Consider the following 21297-nt stretch of genomic DNA (forward strand, 5'->3'; position numbering starts at 1 on the left):
TACTATCACTAAGTGGGTTTTTCTTTCCTTGAAATAACAAGGATTTTGGCTTTTAACTAAAATAAAGTCATTGTGATAACATTAGATCTGAACATTACAGATGCATATATAAATTTTTAGTTCTGAGCAAATTAATAGCCCTTTTTAGTCAACAGAATAAATAACGCAAGTCAAGTTTTATACCCATCAAAGACTTGACTCATGAGTTTGTTTTGCGGTGTCTGTTTCTCTGTGGCTACACCTGTAAAATGGAAGGAGATGCTCTGCAAGCTGTGGCGTCTGACAAAGCCCGTTTGTAGATCTGCGCTCTGCCTAGGTAATCTCACTTTGCTTGCTTCACATTTTGACACTCATTTTACAAATATTTAGCCTGAATGAGGTCAGTTATCACAAGATACAGTCAAAGCTATTTCAGATAATGGTTTAAATCATCTTGACTGAAGCCTCTCATCCCCCTCCTGAGTTCCTCCTTCAGCGGGCACCAGCGGGGCTGTCCCCAGCAAGGCGTGGGGCAGACATCAGCCACTTTGCCCAGCCACCCCGCTCCCGGTGCTGGCTGGCAATGTGCTGGGGTGCCTCTTGCCAAATTTCCCCTGTGTGAGCAGGAAATCTTGGCTGCTGCATTAGGGCAGCCCTCTGTCTGCTTTGCGCAGCCAGGGCCAAGACTGAGGTCTGAACATAGTGAGCGCTGTGGGTTTCCCAGAAGGATGAGTACTCTGGGTTTTTTTAGTCACTGGGAGTGTTTGAAAGGAGCGAATGGATAAGATTTCCAGAAGCAATGGGGAGCCACACACCCAGCACGCCAGGCAGCATTGACGGGGGTGAGCTTCACACCTCAGGCAGGCAGGACTGCGAACGGTGCCCTTGCTTTTCCCATGCCTGGCACGCTGGGGCTGTGGCTGCTGCCTGACTGCCACGGGAGTTACGTGCCCAAGGAAAAGCATTTGGCTCAAATTACACAGTTCTTCAGGGAATGAGAAATTTTCTGAGATGCTTGCCGGTTCCTTAAATTATTTTGCAGCTAGTTAAATAACTGCTGTGCTAGAAGCTCTGCAGGCAGTAATTATTGCTCCATTTTCTTCTATTAGGCAGTCCTGAACTGAGCCATGAAAATTGCTTTGAAATCACAGCAGACAAAGAGGAAACTTTTGGATATCATTTATTTTGGGATGTTCCCAACCTAAGCTATCTTCCAAACCAAAAAAGAAGTCCAGCCCTGCCAAGTCCTTAATCACTGAAATGAAGAAAGAGACCACAAAACTGAATGAAAAGATGATTGAAACAATTTTCCTACTCTGAAAAAGCCTTTTTTGGAGTTACTGTCAGAAGAAAATGAGGGAGCAACAAAAACCCTTAATACACCACTGGTGTATCTAACTGGAGGTGACGCGCAGAGGCCAAGCATTTGAAAAGGGAGCAATGCTGGAGTTTGTCCTTGCTGGGAAAGAACTCGTACGTGGACTTTGCATTTCAGAAAATAAAGCCTTACTAGCATTTCCAGAGAAATTTCTAACTGTGTGATAGCAAGAATCTTCTTAAGAGTATCCACTACACTATGTCATTATAAAATAATTGTTACACTTTAAGCACTTACAGACTCATCTCAAAAACATTTACCAGGTACAGGATGATGGTATTATTTATAGCACAGAAGTATCAAAGGGCTCACTCTGTCAGGATCAGCTGCCATTGAGCTCAACAGTAGGTAAACACAGAGCAACAAAGTCCCCCAACCATACAGCTTGTGTCTGGCCCAGGACAGAAGATATGCTTTAAAATTCTGTAAATATGATCTGATAAATGCCTTAAGTACTGTTAAAAGGACCAATGTATATTTAAAATACAAATGTATCCAAGCTCTGGCAAATTCAGAGTTTAAGTCTAGTCTGAAATACGATGCCATGAACATGAAAAAAGACAACAGCAAACCAAATTGTATGACTGGGAAGCTAGCTGGGAATGAAATTCAATTTTAGCAAATCCTGTGAAACATTTGTTATGAAATATAAAATCATCTGTCCTTGCCCTGAAGTAGCAATCACCAGCTAGCAACATTTTTTCAGCATCAGACCAGAAACAGTCCTGTCAAGAGTTGTGAAGAAGGAGAATGCAGTAGAAAACTGGTTTCAGCAAGTATATGACACGCATGGGATGCAAATGCTCATGGCAAAGTTTTGCTGAAGTTACTAAATAGAAGAGCGCAGTTCCCAGCAAAGATCCCTGCAGGCTCACCCTCCACCCCCCTCCCTTCATCACTGTGTGTGTTTAAAGTGTTTGTGTGTATTAAACTCACCGAGACACGTTCCTTGGAGTCTCTGAGTGGGATTCAACGAGCACACAGACATCCCATTTGAGCCAGGGACCCTGCAATGCCAGGCTCCCCTATGTCCTATACCTCCATGTGTTTCTGCCCTCCTGATGCGGCCAATCCTGCTTCTCAACCCACCCTCAGCCAAGCTGATGGCACTGGCCAGGAGAGGTGCCTTTACTCCTGTTCAACCTATCATCACATTCATTAACTTTTCTTAAACAATCTTTAAATTTTTTCTTTTGTATTTTGAAGTGTGTCCTCCCTGTCATATGTGTGGTACTGAAGCCCCCACAGTGCTATTCAGTAGCATTTCTTTCCTCTGAACTAGGAGAGCTCACTTTTCCACAGAAAGAGCTTTGCTATTTTGAGTGTGGAATGAAGTGCGTTACTGCTCCTGGAGGTCCCACTCCAAAAAAGAGAGTAAAGCAAAACCTTGGATGTCTCCCAGTGCAGTGCTGAGCCCAAAGGGGTCTTCTTTGCCAAAAAGGATCAGCGAAGCCTCAATTATGTGTTCTTAATGCAACAGAGAGAACTCTTAAAATATTGTAGGTAACAGCATTACAGCAGGCTCTGAGATGTATGTTATGAGATGTTCACAGCCCACCATGCTGACAAATACCGAGGTAGATGTGCTGCAAGTGAGAGTGCCTCCAGGACTGTTTGTGGCAAGGTCTGCAGGGAGTAGGAACAGTTTTGAGATGACCAACTGGTACAGCTAGAAAATGGGGTGAGCTCTGGGCACATAAGCAGCTCTTCACGTCCTAACATTTCACTCTTTCCCTGCGCTATCTCCATTAGTTATTTCTTAAAAGCTTTGGGTTGTCTCAGTCCTGTGTTTCAGCAGTGCCCAGACCTCAGCTGCCAAAGAATGTGACTCCTCCATCCTACGGTTACACTAAGAGTCATGAATAATGACAGTGAGAATGCGTGTGTCTGTTACAGCTTCGGGTCAGCGGGGCTTTTGTCCTATTTTTTTATACCTCCTTGGACATAAATTGTAACTACAGCAGGTCAAAGATAAAACCCAAACATTTCAAGATCAAGATTCGTAACTTAGATGCCATTAAAATAATCTGCCTACCTCTAACAATAGATGATTCATTTGTGAAAACTGATGATTTATTTATACAGATGCAAAGTGCAAAGCTGCACCCAGATCTCAGAGAGAGTGAAACAAGCAGTGTGTTGTGAAACCTTCCACTGACACCAGCAGAAGATAAAGTATGTGCCAGAGGGAGAAACACACCAGGCAGAACATCCTGAGCCTTAGAACAAAGCAGTTGAGGGTTTCTTTGGACTCCTTCATTTCTGACAGAAATAAACCACTGGAATAGCTCTTTTTAAAATAGCTGTTGGCCTCATTTGTAACATCAAATGCCACAAATCTTCCAAAGGGCCTTCCTCCATTTCCCTACTCCATGTCTTTTTCCCACGAAAGCCTAAGCCTGGATTTGTTTTTAGGAATAGCAACCAATAAACAGAGGCACAATAACACTAGCAACAGGAAAGAAATGTTACCAAATTCAAATATGAAAAATGAAGGAAAACAAAACCTTTTCAACAACGCCTGAGGAAGCCTACAAGTCCTAGTGCTGATCCAGAAACCCTGTTAATCCAAGGATTGCTTTTCACCTTTAGGATACACTTTCGAATTCAGCCAAAGCTATGACTAATAATTAATGTAATACTAATTTTTGGGTGCTCTCCCCTATATACATTCAAGATTACACCATTCCAGCATGAAATTTGTAACTAAACAATACAACTTTATTAGTAGAGCATTTCCGTGGGTGGTGAAGTGATTCAGATGCTCTCTCCATTCTCCTTACGGGGCCCCCTCTCCAAACACTAACTGTGCTCACTTGGTTTCAGTGCTGAGCTCTGATTTTTCCCTGAGCTTCACTTGGTACGGTGAGAAGGGAAGAACCAGGGAAAGCAGTGAGGACCCCTGATTCACCACCCCCCAGCCTGACAGCAGCAGAAGCATCTCTGCATCCCTCACAGACAACAGGCACAGTGGGATGGCACCAGCCCATGCCCTGGCCTTACTAGATTTGATCCCAGCCCATCACTAGAGTCTTTACCAGAGTTAAGCCTCTTCTTTTTCTTCATTAGCAGGAATTTTCCATCCACTGTTTCAGCTGGAAACCATCCACCTTCCTGCACCAGTTAGGGAGAGTGAGCCCCAAACGCTGTGTAAGGCTTCACATTTGCCAGATGCCCTAGTAGCTCTGCCAGTCTCCCTCAGCTGCTGGGTACAGGGTCTCAGTCACCAGCAGAGCCAGCCACTTGCTCTCCCATCAGAGAGCCAAACCAGACGGAGTTGTTCCTGTCGGCATCCATAGTTCTGCTGCCTAAGAAGTTTCCAGCCCTCACAGGCTGGCACAAAAAGGCTTCTCACAGAGGTCCAGATTGCCTCCAGAGCCTGTCCCTTTTTTTTTTACGGGAAGGCTCTTAGGTTTAGTCTGGGGAGGTCTGCAGATTGCCAGGGGGCTCTAGGAGAAGAATGTTGCAATGTATCCTCAAAAGGGTCTGCTTTCTGATTCATTTAATCTTCCCCGGAAATTAACTTCACAGCCCCAGCTCCTTTGACTGTGCATGATTTATCTTCAGATGATATTTGCCTTTTAAAGCCTTTGTGATCCACTTTCTTCCCAAACAGCTCAATTACTTTGGATTTATAGACAAGACAACTCGCAGGGCCAAGCGGGTACCTAACCAGGCAGTTCTGTGATAGGACTGAGCCAGAGGGTAGCTGCCAGCTGAACAGACACTCTTCATTCTCACTTGCATGTTCCTACTGGGTCTGTTTCTCCAACACTGCTGTTCAGCTGACTCCAAAGCAAACTGCTTCAGCACTAAGAGGAGCCGTGGGAGAGTGATACCAAGGGCAAAGAAAGTAAATGCATTGCCCCTTTTGGCCACCAGTATACCTACTCAAGCATAAAACTGCACCATGGAAGAAGTATGATGCGAACGAGAGCCCAAAGCAGATGGTTGAATGGATCCACACAACAAAACCTGCGGTGGTGACCTCAAACTGCTCTTGTCTTTGCATATTGTTTTCAGACACAGGAAAAGGATTTAGTAACAGACACATTGGTATCCAGTCCTGTTTAGTCACCCAAGAAAAGGTGACATATGGGGCTGATAAGACAGCTATAGGCACCCAAGACATCTCAGCTGGCACCACAAGGCTACATTTAGGCAGCAGAATTCCACTCAAAGCTTCAGATACCAACCTAGAGCTGCCAAACGCCTGGATTGCTCAGGATGGAGCAAAGTTCCCTTGTAAACACGGGAAGGGCCACTGTCTCCATCCATCTGGTTGCTGCTGTATGTGATGGAAGAGAAACAGCAATATTATCAGCTGATAACAAGCTCGTATTTTTCTCACCTACCATGTACTGCTTTCTCTCTAATTCTACAGAGAAGGCAGATACCTATTATTTCTTTGAACTGTAACAGGCCTTCTGTCTCTCTGCTTATGAATGTGCAGACAATGAGGCCAGCTACCCACAGTAGTATTATCTGACCCTGCTTTTACAGATATTCCATGGGAATATAAAGGCAGTCAGACTCCCCAAGAGGTGGAGATATCAAATGAATAAGAAAGCACTGGATCCATGTCACATACTTCCATTAACCACATCTGGCACACATAAGGACAGCACCGTATTTAGGCAAAATCAGTAAGACAGTATTTGGGGCACAGAGCATATAAAGGTATTTGTAATAGTAATGTTGGTGGTATGGACTAATGATAGAAAAGGTGCAAGATTTGAAGAAACGTGAAATAGATTTCATTGGACCAGCTGATACACTTAGGAAAGGTAGACAAGTTTTCAGGCACAAAAAAGTCATGACAGAATGGCATCTGGTACAAAAAAGCTAGCAGCAGTGGCATGGAAATGAGGGGGGAAAGCATTATGGAAGAAATTATCCAAAGATTCTCATCAAATAAAAAAATCCTGCATTATCATGATGGGATAACTTGGGATGCTTCCAGAATTTTGTGATCCATGCACATGCATGATGAAATTGATACTTTTTGAAAACAGTCCTACTATCATGCTAGGATGAATTGCTAGGATGGTTTCTAGTTTAATATTACAGTGCAGCTAGGAAGTACTGCAGCACTAAGACTTCATTTTAGTGAAATTGCCATTAATGTTTCACCTAATATAAGCCACTTAGGAAAATGTATCCTTTCACACTCCATATTGTATTTGATTGCACTAACAGAATTCCATACCACCCATTCAGAGCAAATCAGCAATGTGTTTCTTTTGTACAACAACTGACTGACCACCTGTCTTCTTTATAATTATATGATTGTATTTTTGTTAAGAGTAAAATAAAGAAAGTTAAGTACTAACTTGGTTGGAAGAAATACCTTTAAATCAGAGGGGCAGTAACATATAGTTCCATTGCTTATCTCGTTCACGGATTAGAAGTGACTCTCATGCTGAGGTTAGTTTGGGTGGGACAGCATTACAAGTTTTTGAGCCATGACAACAGCATTCTTCATATAGCTGTTTGCAGCTAACACAGTGGGTGGGATTCCCAGAGGAAACTATCAAGTAGCATTACCATATGTTAAAATAACTTCAGTTTAAAGCCCCAAAAGCTATAACCATTGATAGGACTCTGCCTGAAGAGCTGAAGTGCTCAGGAAGCAATTGTTTCAATGACAAAATCTTCACAGCAGCAGGCATCAAATGTTCATATAATCAGTACAAAAGATAAGTGCAAAAGGCTTTATAACCAGTAGAAAACAAAAATAAAGGTATGCTGATGAAGGCAAACAACTACCATGCAAGGTAATTATACACGTTACATTCCAACTATCCTTTCCACAGAGATGTCAGGGTTTTACCCTATTCCTCCCTACTTATCTTTAGAGATTGGACATGCATGGAATGCAAAATGTTTTTATCTAGAAGTGCCAAATCCCTTAAAATACCAGACCTTTGATCTCTCTGACCTGAAGTGACAATAACAGAACTTAAGAGGCAACAGCTAAATTAGCCATAGTCATTAGCCATGGCATACTTGCAGTAACAAATGTATAAATGTATTGCAGTTCTGAGTGATTCAAAAAATTTTGCAAGTGTGAGGCTTGGCTTGGGAGCAGAATCATACAGAATCAAGTTTTTTCAAAGATGGCAAATTAAATTCCTATTAAAAAAACATGCAAGAAAGTTGTGGTTTATATAGTACCTGTATCAGTTACTAATTATGAAGTTAAACAAAGTGCTGTGCATCTATATTTAAAGCGTCACTTATGGACATTATTTCTCAAGAAAATGGGTATTATTTCCCTGCAAGTAGAGTATTTGGCTAAGTTGGAGAGTATATGCAAAAACAGCATTTGATCTTGACAGCTTTGGCACATGCGCTTAGGCATTGTCTGTGACAATTAGGCATATGAGAACTGGATATGCGTAGGCGTCACATGCTGCAACACCACTCTTTCTGCAGGCACTTGCTTCTGTGATTCCCAGTACCACCTGCCTCAGACTGCAAGGAAGACACACCTCCTCCATCGCTCACTACTTGGCAAGATATTTCAGGATCATAGCAAGGGCTGTGATGAACAAACTGGAGGCACAGGGCACTGGAAAGGGTAGGATCAAATGAACCACAATGCCCTCGATCTGAAGGCAGAGAGGAGGGGTCTGGTAGTTGGCAATCTTTAAGCTGCTGGTCATCTACCAGAAGCTACCAACACTCAGTGAGTGAGATGATTTTCAGCATGATGAAAGAGAAGGAGGGCTACATGCCAGGAACAGACATTCCTCTGGGAAAACAGCAGATTTGAAAACCTGGGAAAGCTATATTTAAGTGCAAACTGATAGGGCTCAGAGCCTGGGTGAACAAGAGACAACATCCACAAGTCACAAGAGAAAATAGACAACGTCCCATAAATAGTTCTAGTTGAGTCTGACTGGTTTGTTATAGCCCTCAGGCTGCTCTCTGGCTCTGCATAAGGCGGGACATGCCAGAAGTTCTGCACGATTCCCAGACTTTGTGCCAATAGTCTTCATACACAGGCAGCCTTCAGACCCCCTGATGTGTGGCTATGCAACTCCAAATCATAGGCAATGTTGCCAGTATCACCTTTCTACACTCTGCACCTTTCTCCCATGAAGTAACTAAAACTATAAACTATTCAGCAAGGCTGGAAGTTTGAAAGTGCTTTCTGCTCATGACCAGACCCTGCCTGCCCTCCCCACCAGCTTTCTGTGGCCGTCTAAACTGACCATGAAACTGCTGGACTGTCAGAAGGTCCTTTAAACTCCCATGCCATCTGCTTCCTGCACCTGAGGACATCCACCGGCCAGCAGCCCGGTGGCCTCCAGACAAAAAAGAAAGGGCAGACCAAATGACAAAAATAAATGCAGGCAATGTCAATGAAAGCACCATTTAAATGAGTGAATTCTCCCACTGACTTTGGTGAGAGCTGGATCACACAGAAAATGAGGAACTGATATAAAGCACACTAGGGTTTTAATCATACCTCTCCCACTAGCCTGCCTGGAAAGCTCTACCCAGACGTGGTAGCTAAACCATGGTGTTTGTTTCCTGATGCAAATCCCTGACAGAAATACACTTCTGCCATGTAACAGAGAAACAGAGGCATGATTCAGTAACTGAAACATACAGAGGTGTAACTCCTAAAGCATGCAGTCACATCACCCAGCCCGCCTGCCCCTGCTCAGCTCCGCTCTTTACTCAGCTCTGCCCCCCTTCTTATATAGGAATTGGGTGTACCTGTGGAGAAGGTAGCATTGTTGACTGTAAGCCTCTTCATTCCCTTCAAAAGTTGTCTCTGCACCTACAGACTAAACATGGCATTTATCAGAAAGGATACATCAATCCTTTGAAAGGCAAAGAGAACAATGGGGAAGAGAAAGATCCCCTCTCAGAAGTGGTGCAGGACATGGATTTGTTGTCCACTCAGAGCCTGACCTCTCCCACCCTTGGCCAGCCGCGCTGATCTCCATTTACCCCCGGGAGGGCAGTGGGGGACCTTGCCCTTGCCAGGGGCTGAGCATCGCTTGCCCACGCAGACGCTGCTTCCCTGGCAGGCTGGGCTCTGCTGCAGCAGGAGACTTCCATTAGGCTTTCAAAGCGCAGTTGGTATTTCAGGGCTCCAACGTGCTGCGTAGCATGATACCACCTTGCCACAACCAACCTGTTTTCCCCCGACCACTGCTTTTTTTCCTTCCTCTGGCCCCCCACCTCCAGTCCTGTGCTCAAGAAACTAAACACCCTGCTGCAATTCCTAGGTGTACACAGCACAGTACAAGAAGAGGAGGTGGAAAGCACTGCGATGCAACTTCAAAGGACCCAGTCCAGTATCAGTAACTTGCACAGGTACCCGCCAGCCCCGTAGCCTGGTGGGGCGACCACAGGCCCTATGGCCCCAGGAAGGGGTCCCAGCTTCTCTGCAACAGGCTCTGGCAGCAGTCCTGCTTTGCTGCCCCTACACAGCCATCACCCCAAAAAATCCTTCCCTCACAGCCACGCAGTGCTGTCATAATGAGTCCTGACTGGGAGGCTGGGTACCGAGCAGTCTCTTTCCCAGGATCATTTTGATTTGCAATAGCCATTTATAAAATGGACACTGCCACTTAGCAAAACACATGAGAAGGAACTGATGTGGAATACTATTTCACTCCTTTAGGAATTCATCATCAATGAAGTCATCAAATTAAATCTACAGACCATCTGAGCAACTGAGGAATACAAGTTTCTGTTATGGCTAGATTTAAGGTCAGCCATCTCACTAAACAGCATCTGTTTAGGCAGTATTTTTATGCTTGATGAGAAGCACTCCTTTTGGAAAGCTTTTCTGTTACTGGTAAAATTCATCTTTGGATGGTCCTCTTTCAAATCCATTTAACAATATTTGTCCTGGAAATAAACAAGGTATTCCCCAAATATTTGTACTAGAACTTGTTATACTCAATTAGATTTTCAAATAAAGGCTCAAATATAGAATGCAACAGTCACCTGAAATATTACACATCTTTTGTAAAATGTAGAAAAAAGGATCCAGGTTTTTTTCCAAAACAAATCATTCAGTTCAACCTTGTTAATGCAATTGGGCCTCTTATTTTCCAAACAGTCAATGATTGTGTTTAATTTAACCCCTACATAAAATTATGGCCAAGCTGGTTTTTGCAGCTCTAATATTCCCCAGAGAATACTCTGTGATGTAAACAATTTGGTGGCATGAGAGAAGGCCTTTCCAAAGAGTTTACAACCTATGCCTCTTCTTCTGCAGAAGCTAACCGCTTATGCGTAATTTCATTTTATGCATACAGATTTATGTCCCTTCCCATCACATAATATTAAGATGCCTCTTACAACATTCCTATGTGATAGGAAAAACATTGTAGTCCTGCCCACAGTATCCTGTACTCTTTACAGGCCTTAATGGAATTTTTGCCTGAACTGCTTGTATTTTCAATTTCATTTTGTGCTGGTATGAAGATCAATAGAGGGAGGTGATGCTGAGGCACAGTAATTTTAAGTGTATAACTACTGTGCAGATGCTACAACTTTAATTATACAAGCAGGCTTCTGTGCCTGTCCAAAACTTCAGTGATAAACAATCTGCTTACACAGTGGCAGCAACAGGATCAGGATCCATGAATTTATGTCCATAAACATTGACTGCAGCAGCAGAGCAAATAGGGTATATCCTCAGAAGCACATCCCATATAGATACCTTGCTAAAGGAAGTCAGCTACCTTGTTAAGAATTAACTAAGTGATATTGTTTTACTTGGATTTTCACAGATGAAATACCATCTTCAAATTGCTTTCTCTGACTCTTTTTTTTTAGCTGAATGTATATAATGAGCTAAAAGATTAAAAAATACACTAATTCTTTATAACTCAGTTTTTACAATTGCCAAAGTAATGACCTACAGACCAGAGCAGGTCACTGTCAATGTTAACACAGAGGTGGCCAGAGATGGTGATTCAGAAAGATGGTACCTGGCGTACTGGTTAACAGATAAACAGTAGTTGGTAACTTCTTGGTCAGTTCCAACATCTCCCTCCAGAGATACCATCTCTGAGGTTTTGCCTGCAAAGGAAGTGGAATTGCTTTAATTATGCCAGAATACATTTACTACCTGGGAAGCAGTCATGCCAAGACTGTTAATGACAAACACTACATAAAAGGAAACAATGTGCAATGCAAAGTGTATACATATCCCAGGTTGACAGTTAAGATTACCTTAGTGTAATAATTTTTCTTAAAATAACCCAAACATTCTGAAAGAGTTAACATTACAATTTATGTCCATTCCTGGATATGGAGACAAGTCTGTTAAGGACTTCCAGGTGAGTATGAGGCAGTCTCTGACTCTGGCTCTAAAGGAGCTGTAGAGGCTTCTTTTGGGGGCCGTGGGTACCACCATGCACCTTAAGATCTCCTGACACATTCTTTGCAGAGCCCAACCTAAAACATGAGCACTCTGAAACTCTGCTTAAACCCCTCTTTGAGACAACTCACCTAGAAAAGCAACAGAAACAGGCACACGAAAAGAATCTCTAACCACAACTTCTGGTTTTAGAGCATTTTAGTGATGGTTCTGAAATGCCCAACCCCACCCCACTGTTATCTCATATTTCATAGCACTCTTAAGTTTGTTAATATTTCAGCTGGGTACAGTCACCCTACCTTCTTTGTCATACAGGTCCTTTTTCTTGTGTTGATGGCTGAGCTCTCTCCCTAACAATTTCATACAGAACAGAAACCTTATCTCATCCATGATGTCTCTCTGTACTGTCTACTGGTAGGCATTAACTGCTTTTTCCTCTTAAAAAGTGTGACTCATGCATTCATACCATACAATTCTTACCCTACCTGATAATTCTTTTTTGTAGAAAAATATTTTGTTTGGAGGGGCTGGGCAGGCAGAGACATCACAAAAACTGGATGCAGTTGCTTTCAGTATTTATTCTTTACTGATGTGTCAAATAACTTTTGGGGCAGGTCACCTGAATGAATGCAGTTCAACAGGTTGGGCATGTCTCAGTCTGTTTTCAGTCACAGAACACTATAGGATTTGTTAACTGGCATAGATATAACCTGCACTGTCATAGTGCTATCAAAATACAGATTGTGGAAACCATGGCTATTAAGTTAGCTACATAAAAATTAAAACTACACTTAGCCAAGAAATCAGCTATTCTCACAACAAAGCAAAGCATCCTGCAAAACAATAAAAAATAATCAAAAATATTATGATAAAAGATAGAAGTCATAATAGTTAAATAAATCATTTATTTCTGTTCTGAATATAACAACAAAAGGATTTGGAAAGCATTACATAAATGGGATTTCTGAACTATGTTGACTCTTTTCAACTCCTCATTCAAAGGCAGCCTCTGGATATAGGACAAGGAATAATTAGCCACAGCCAGTAAGCAAAGACTGTTCAGCAAGGAGACTACTAACACATAAACACAGCAATAAGAATTTTTACCTGTAGTTATCGGGTTGCCAGACAATAGCACTGGATGAAGATGAGTGCCTTCAGTTGCATTACTGTCCCTCAACTCAACAGATGTCATTTGTTAATGCTATGGCTTCCACACCATTTTAAAGGAAAACTCAGATCAAATTACAGTAGTCTAACCTGCAGATCATGAACTTTAATCGTGATACTGGAATGGTCTTCCAATGAGTAATGCTTTATCAGAACTCTGGCTTTCAATAAGCTAAGGCCAGACACGGGTGTCATGTCTTACAGGAAACTAATGGTACATATTTATAAACAAAACATTGCACTCCCTTAGTCTTTATTTGGACAAAAAAAAAGTCTGAAGAATCACTTTCAGTATCTAAAATGAAGCATCTGCTTAGATCTTTGCAGGGATTTTTGTTCTTCTCTCAGTAGAGTTCTCGGTAAAATGCACATGGCAGCAAACCCATGTATCCAGTGAGTGTCCTCGTATGTACTGTGGCATTTGTAGTTCCTTCATTTTATCTTGGGATGTTCAGGAACAAAAATCTAAGCACAGAGAAAACATACAATCATTTAAGACTCACCAGCAGACAGATCTGTAAATCTGAGATAAGCGTAAGTGTAAGAAAATGCCTTAAATGCAAGAAAACAGTTATCTTCAAGACATTAGAAAAAACTTTATTTACTGTGAGGGTGGTCAAACACTGACACAGGTTGCCCAGAGAGGTTGTGGAGTCTTCATCCTTGGAGATACTCAAAACTTGACTGCTCAGGCTGACCCTCCTCTTAGCTGGGGGGTGGACTGGATGATCTCCAGAGGGGCCTTCCAGCCTCTGCCATTCTGTGATGAATGAAACTGATTAGTGGATCTGTATTGTCTATGTTAGGGAGCCCAAAACACGTAAAAAATTGTCTCCAATTCCTCATTTCTTCACAGAAAAATTCTTACAATATGATAAACTCAGAGATTAATTTTAGACCCAAGTAGCATGAAATTAACTGGTTTGTTTGTTACATATTACTTGACAATCAAAGACTGAGGGACGGAAGAGGAAAGCGGTGGGAATGTGCAGCACAGCCAGGGCAGGGGAAAGACAGTGTCTCTGCCTCTTTCAGCAGCAGCTAACTGCTAGACCAGCTGGATCTGATTCTTGGTATGCACATAAAAAGCAAAAGGTGGGAGTGTGACAGAAAATAGCAACAGAGACATAAGACAAGTGAAACTAAAATACATATGCACATCAATCATTAAAGATGGATTAGCTGCAAACCAGAGCTCATTAATGCAGTCCATACTTCCCACCAGCGATCCACTCTCATATGAAAAAGTTTGCAACACGTGATGAAATAGCAAGAGACAGGTGTCATAAATCCACCAAGTCACATGGTCAGGGAGTGATCTCTTGCCAAGAATTGCATGAAACACTTAAATATGAGGCAGATGAGGTCTGAAGGAAAGATCCTGTAGCACTTCCAACCCAGAAAGAAGGTCACAGTTGGGCAGACGGTGAAGTAGAAACAGTAATCAAGAAAACGAAGGAAATCTGGATAGTGCATTCTTCTCCTAAAATCATTAGAGAAAGGAAGGCATTTTTGTAATTGCACATTTAAGAAGACCACCTCCAGAAGAGTGTGCACATCTTCTATGGTCTTCAGACTAAAAGCTCCTCCCTGGCAGGAACAAAGAATCAATTAATTCAGATAAGTTTAACTCAACAAAAAAAATCCCAGAAAAATGCAAGTCAGTGTGCTTTAAGCCCATGCCCTAACATCCTAGAGATGTTAGCTGCAATGTTCTGCATTATACTGCCTTCATTTTTAGGGCATTCAGGGTCTCTCATTTAGGACGCGCTCTGGTGACCCTTGCTGCTGTAGTGTAAATTATGACTTGTCTGCTCTGTCCTTCCAGAGGCTACTGCCACCACAGCAAAGCCAGCACAAGGGAAAATGTTCCCAAACTGGAAGTGATTTAGTGCACAGACCCGTCTTTTAACACTTTCAGAAATATCCTTCGGTAATAACGCTGTGCTGATGTAAAGTGTTACCACCTGCATATAATCCTCCCGACAAGAACAACTGGCAAAAGGGAAAGTGCACCCACAGCCCATTACTCCAGTTGAGAGCTACTGCCCTCTCCTCTACCAGGGAAGGTGGCTTTGAGCTAAAATGCCAGACACTGACTGGAGCAGCTGCAAGGTGGGCACCCGGTCTCTTCTGATGGCTATGTTAGGCCATCCTAACTCTGGGAGAGCAACACTCAGGGCAGTTCTGGGGATGACGAAGCTTTAAGTGACCATGGCAAGATTTGCAGGGCTCATCTGTCAGTCATAAGAGTAAACCTACCTCCATCAGCACTTTAAGTCAATTGCAGGGCTTTGCACTGCAGTAAGTGATAGGCAGACCCTTGTACCGTTCTATCAACGCAGCGGTCAGGGCAGCTGAGCTCCCTGTACTACCACAGTGATTCCCCAGAACTTGTTGCTTGGATTGAACTAACCAAGCGGAAAATCTCTTCTTTCCCTCATCAAAATCAAGAAAAGTAGTTAAGCAATAAAATGTTGCAAGGATCTGTTTGGGAGTTTGTGTTGTAATGCCTTGAGGAAGGAGGCAAAATTAGTTAACATGGCTAATGACACCTGACTGCTGTGGCCATTGAGTCCAACAGAAATGATTGTAAGAAATAGCAGGTAAGATCAGACACAGTCAGTTGATAAACAGCCCAGCTGCTGTTGAAAATGAACCTGTATAAAGACACATGTATAGGCATTGACACAACTGTCTATACTATATAGTGGTAAACTTTGAACAAGCATCCCAAGAATGACAAGAATCCAGAAAATAGAGTCTACCCCTCTTTTTTTACCACTCAGGCCCCAAAATGAGAACAATTCAAGAATTACCAAGTACTTTATATGCAGTTACTCCCACTAACATCAGAGACTGGTCTTACTTTACAGACTTTAAATTAGTCTTCAGTAAGAATCAGAGGGATTACTGATCATGCTATGTACAGCATTACACAATAGACCAGGGGTTCTCAAGATTTCCTTCACCACAGGCCCCCTTTAAATACCTTTTGTGGCCGTGGACCACCAAGACTTAATTCAAGATTGAAAGCACTAGACTGCCTCGAGGGGCAGCGCCGGAACTGGGAGAGCACCACCTTCACGCTTGTTACCGGAGGCCAGCCCTGAAGAGCCCAGCAACCGAGGGACTTGCTGGTGAATCTGAGGGCCAAGGGGAGAGTCACCCGGCAAAGCTGAGGGTGCCGCTGCCTCTCATGCACGTCAGGGCAGGTGTGGGGGGCTTGAGTATGAGAGGAGCATGGAGGGGAGGGCGCTGTGGGAAAAAGGAGGCGCAGTGCTTGCTGCGGGTCAGACCAAATGTTTCCAGGCTGGACGTTCCCCACCCCTGCTTCAAGCCTTGTTGAGGTTTGCACTCAGCCAGCAGCCAGACGCCAGGTGGCTGGCTGTTCACCTCCCCCCTCCCCGGTGACATAGGGGAGGGACAAAAAGAAGAGAATTCGTAGGTTGAATAAAAAGAAAGAATTACTAAATATAACAAGAGAACAACAGTAACAATAGTGAGTCCAAAAAGAAACGGGTAAAATGCAGCAGTGACTTACCGAGAGCAGCGACCGCCCCCCCCCCCTCCTCCCCAGCAACAACACGGCCTGGCAAAGGCGCGAGCCCAAGCCCCATCGAGAGCCTGCCTGAGCGAGCCTGCCCCCCATATTCCTGGGCATGACATCACATGGTATGAAATACTCCAATGAAAGTTATCTCCATCCTGGTCGAAACCAGGACAAGCCTTCACAGACCCCCTGTGACGACATCGCGGCCCGCAGGTGTCCACAGACCACAGGTTGAGAACCACTGCAATAGACCGAGAACTTCACTGTCTTTTTATACCTTTTCCTCATGACATACTGGTCACTGGGAATGATGGAAAAATGGTTTAACTGAAGTAACAAGTTACATGCTTCCATTACACACTGAAACAAAACAAAAAAAAAAGCTGCTGACGGTTTTTAAAAAGGATTAAACTATACTGAAATATCACCTAAATAATATTTCACCAATAGGCTGCTTTCTTATTGATTTGATCCCCTTCTCTTCATGAGGTGAGACACAATTTTGAGTTAAACTATGGTTTGCTGATTTCCTGGAAGACTCACACCTTGTTCAGCACACATCATGCCATGCTTGCTGGCTAACCAGTTATTCAGTACTTTGCAAGGTCTTCACAGATCAAAGGGTGGCTCCATACCTTATTTCATGTTATTTTCTGAATTCATTGATATTCTACTCATGGGCGTGTCTCACATGACCAGATTACGTAAGCGTCTATCTGAATTCTTCACAAACAAGAATGACACTACTTCATAGCAGCCCATTTTGCAGATGGTGTATTTCTATTACCTCTATTTTACACAATGGGAAATTGAGGTATGGAAAGATAAATGTCAAATATCTCCAATAACTTTGACTGCTCAGAGGCATATAATATTTTTTTTTTCAGAGACTGCTTAAAATACAGGTGATACACTGATTTCAGCTGTTTGTGAAAGCTCTGCATGTCTGCAAATCAGACTGAGGTTCTCAAGATGGATACCATAAAATAAGGAACATGAAAATGAGTGATGGCTTATGAAAAATCTATTTTAACTGACTGGCTCCTCATCAGACAGAAAATACGCAGTGGCAAAAGAAACACCGCTGGTTCATCAGGGTAGCATTCAACTGTCTGCATATGAAGCTCTTTTTCTATTCCAGTTTCTAGCACTAGTCACAACACTTTTTCCAATTTCTTCAACAAATGAGGCAATGATCCTACAGATAATGACCTTTTTAGAAAAACAACTCATCCACAGAAGGGAGTCTAATGGAAAGCAATATTGTTTGAACTAAAGGCCAGAGTGTAAAGAGTGCAAGTAAGAATGTCAAATTGCAAAGGCAAGCACCAATAATTCATGAGGATTTAACAAGGAAGCAATTAAAAACAAACACAGAGAAATACCTGCTTGATAAAATAAAAATCTTAAATCAAAATCAGGGTCAGCTCCAGAGCTGAAACACATTACACCACCCTGCCACTTCACCTAAAACAGAAACCAGTAACCCCAGCAAATTATCCTTTTCTTTATGGAGAAGCGTAGAAGGGAGTTGGAACATACCTGTTGCCAGTAGATTTTATGGATATTTCTTGAGAGCAGGAAAGGTTCAACAATCTTCTGTTCCATTCCTGATCTGCATGTGCTCTAACAAGCCATTATAAAAAGCAGGGAACATAGTTTCACCAAAGGACTGAAGGTAGTTCTCTGCAAAAGAAATCTCTTAAGGAAAGAGCTGTGCCTGCAACAGAAGCATTTCTAACGCAGAACTCCAGTTTTGTATATTGCTTTATCATAAAAATTGGCTGGATTTTTTTGTCAGTGATTACTGTTCTTGTAAAAACTGTGATCATTTTTACTTTTTTCTTTCTCACAATGCTGAATAGCTGCCAGTAATTCATCCTGTAACTGACATAGCTGGGACCAACTTTTCATCAACATCAGCACTGCATCCACAAAATCTACATGAGCATTTATTGTATGTACAAACATGCTCATAAATAAGCACATAAGCAGAATTACACAATTTGTATGCAAAGATGTGGGTTTACAAGGGCAACATTTTTCCCTTACAACATTAGAGGTAAAATGTACATTCAAACATGCACCCATTCTTACTAATTTGTACTTTCATGCAGAATAGGAACATTTACTTAATAAAATATTTGAACCTGGCAGTACTGCTTTCTAATGAACAGTTCTAGAAAGTGTGGTATGTTTTGCATTTACAAGTTAACTGTGGGAACAGTCAAAAAAGACAATATACGTACTTGCATTTCCTAGAAGTTCACCACCAGACCACACTTCTCTCCGTAACTCCCTCTTGACTTATCATATTTCTGTGTTTATACCATGTCTACATTTGTGGTGCCAGACCATCTTATGTCGTGTGTAATAAAATATCCTGTCTGAAATATTTCACCTTCTATTTTATATCGTATTGACAGCCCATGAGTTAGATATATCTCTCTTGAGAGTTTATCCTTTATTTAGTCTGTATCATCACATTATATATTTGGACTGAAAGTTTAGAATCATTTTTCAGCTCAAATAATCAGGAACTGGGTGGCTAAGAACAACTATATTTACCTGTATTAGAATTCGACCAGGATGCTCTGGCAAACAATAATATTTTAACGTGTCAGTCTGCGCTTGATTTGTACTTCCTGCACTTTCAATATACTAGAACACAATGATACTACCCTGTCAAAAAAAAAAAAAAAAAACACCCAAACAAGAAAACCACCAAATTAAACATTGCAACAAGTACAACAACTGCCACATCTGTCCCGCTAAATAGATCAAAGCCAGGAAGTTAGTCTGAAAATCCTGTTCACTCATTCAGCTTAATTTTGAGCTGAAGCCCCTGCACAGTTTAGGGTACAGCCAGCGCTAGGGATCGTTCCCCCAGAAGCGGGGTTTGCCTCCCTCCACCCTGCGGGTCGGCCAAGGCCGCCTCGGCAGGCTCGACCCCCGCAGACCCCCTGCCCGCCCTCACGCCGTGCCCTAGCACACGCCGTGCTTACCCTCACTTTCACGTTGTAAAAGCACTGTGACAGGTGGTCCTACAGCCTTCAAAGTATTCAAAGCGCTTGGAACTGGGGGGAAAAAATAATCTACACAAGAAATACCTAAATTATGCTTTAGAGCCACGAAGTCGCCACCCGGGGTTGATGAAGCTGCAGGCCTCCCTCCAGCCGGGTGCCTCAGGCGCCCAGAGCGACGGCCCTGCAGCCTCCTGCCCCAGTCGGTGTGATTTCTAGGCGCCGTTAGGGCAGGTGCGCTTCCCTCGCCGGCACTTCCGTGGGGACCTGGCGTGAACTGCCGAACCGAACAACGATGGGCCGCACCGCGTCCCGCCGAGGGGAGCGGCGGCACCCGCCGCCTCTGGGCCCGGGCCTCCGCCGGCTGTGACACCCGCGGCGGCCACCGAGGCGCCGGCGGCCTGCTAAAGACACGTAAGCCCAGATGTATCTATGGACACTAAAAAGCTCCCGGAGTTCAGCTGTGACACCACCTTTACGCTACATTACGCTGTTTAAAGCGGCGCCCCACTGCTCAGCAGCGTCGGCCAGGCCCCGCTTCAGCTGGAGCCGCCAAGCGCCGGGTGACGCTGGCGGCTGCCCCGGGGCCGTGCTGCCGCCCGCTCCAGGGCCGCCCCTCGCCTCACCGCGGCCCGGCGGCTCCCGGTTCGCCGCGGCCGCGCCTCTGCCTGCGTGCCGCGCCCTCCCCGGTACTGCCCCGGGGCTCCGGGAAAAAAACGGCAGTTACCAGGAGTGGGGTTCGAACCCACGCGGACATACGTCCATTGGATCTTAAGTCCAACGCCTTAACCACTCGGCCATCCTGGTGCAGATACAGGGACCGCTCCCAGCCGCTCCTACATACAGGGCCCCGCGCCCGCCCGCCCCCCGCCCGCCCGCGACCCTCCGGCCGGCGCGGGGCGCCCCCTCCCCCGCCGCGCGGCGCCCTCACGCCTTTATTTCCAGCGCGGGAGGGCGCAGAGCGCATAGGGCGACGAGCGAGCGCGCGCGGCCTCTCTCGGTGGCAGCGGGAGGCGGGCGGGCAGGGCCCGGCGGGGCGGGGAGCCGAGCCCAGCCCCGGCCTGGCCGGGGCTTGGGCCCATCGCCCTCCCCGGGCCGGGAAGCGGCCCCCCCCGCTGCCATCCCGCCTCTGGCGGTCGCCGGGGCCGGAGCGGAAGAGGGGGCGGGGGAGGCGCGCGGGGCCGACACGGGCCCGCCCCTGAAGGGAGAGCGCGGCGGGGGGCGGGCGGCGGCGGCGGGGGGGGGGTGTGCTGGGCTGGGCCGGGCCGGGCCGGGCCGCCTCGGAGCCGGGGGCGGTGAGGTGCGAGGCCGGTCCCCGCCGCCCCGCTCTCAAGCAAGTGCGGGTCCAGGGTCGGGCTGAAGCGAGGCGGGCGGGAGAGAGAGGCGGGGAGGGCCGCGGTGCCGGCGGCGTTCGTCGGGGGAAATGAGAGGGCTGTGGAGAAGTTGCGCCGATAAGGCTCCAAAACGTAAAACAACTTCACTGTTTTCGCGCTCCGCCCCTCAGCCCCCGGCGGTGCTGCCCGGTGAAATATCAACTGACAGGTGCTCTTGGGATGACCGGTGTTACATGCTGACATTATGCTTATTCCTGTCCAGGTGGTTCCTGGAATGCCTCTTCCCTTGCTCATAGAAGGAAAACCGAAAACAACAAAGTCCAAAGCTGTCAATTATCCTTAATGAGGAAACATTCCTTGCCAATCGCCACTGCATGCCAGGTCTGCGGAAGCAGCTATTGCAATACCCCGATCAGCGCCTGCACTGCCACCTCCCCTTCGTCCCGCATCAGAGCCGGAATGGGGAAGTGCCCCATCGCCTTTGGGCGATGCCCATTCCC

General features: G+C 44.8%; 1 long non-coding RNA gene and 1 other non-coding gene across 3 annotated transcripts; both read right to left on the reverse strand.

Annotated features, from left to right (window-relative positions):
* Positions 1-12602: 12602 nt before the first annotated feature.
* On the reverse strand, positions 12603-20184 carry LOC141940988 (uncharacterized). 2 transcript variants are annotated; one of them, XR_012628178.1, is made up of 5 exons: positions 19551-20184; positions 19009-19122; positions 17983-18126; positions 13493-13647; positions 12603-13352 (listed from the first exon to the last, which is right to left on the reverse strand). It is a non-coding gene; the product is annotated as an uncharacterized LOC141940988 (long non-coding RNA). The 2 variants fall into 2 exon arrangements; XR_012628177.1 differs by having other exon boundaries at positions 19446-20184.
* A 3-nt stretch (positions 20185-20187) lies between these two features.
* Positions 20188-20270, reverse strand: TRNAL-UAA (transfer RNA leucine (anticodon UAA)). The gene has a single exon. It is a non-coding gene; the product is annotated as a tRNA-Leu (tRNA).
* Positions 20271-21297: the final 1027 nt, after the last annotated feature.

This window comes from Strix uralensis, chromosome 3 (genome assembly GCF_047716275.1).
Source record: "Strix uralensis isolate ZFMK-TIS-50842 chromosome 3, bStrUra1, whole genome shotgun sequence".
Taxonomy (NCBI): Eukaryota; Metazoa; Chordata; class Aves; order Strigiformes; family Strigidae; genus Strix; species Strix uralensis.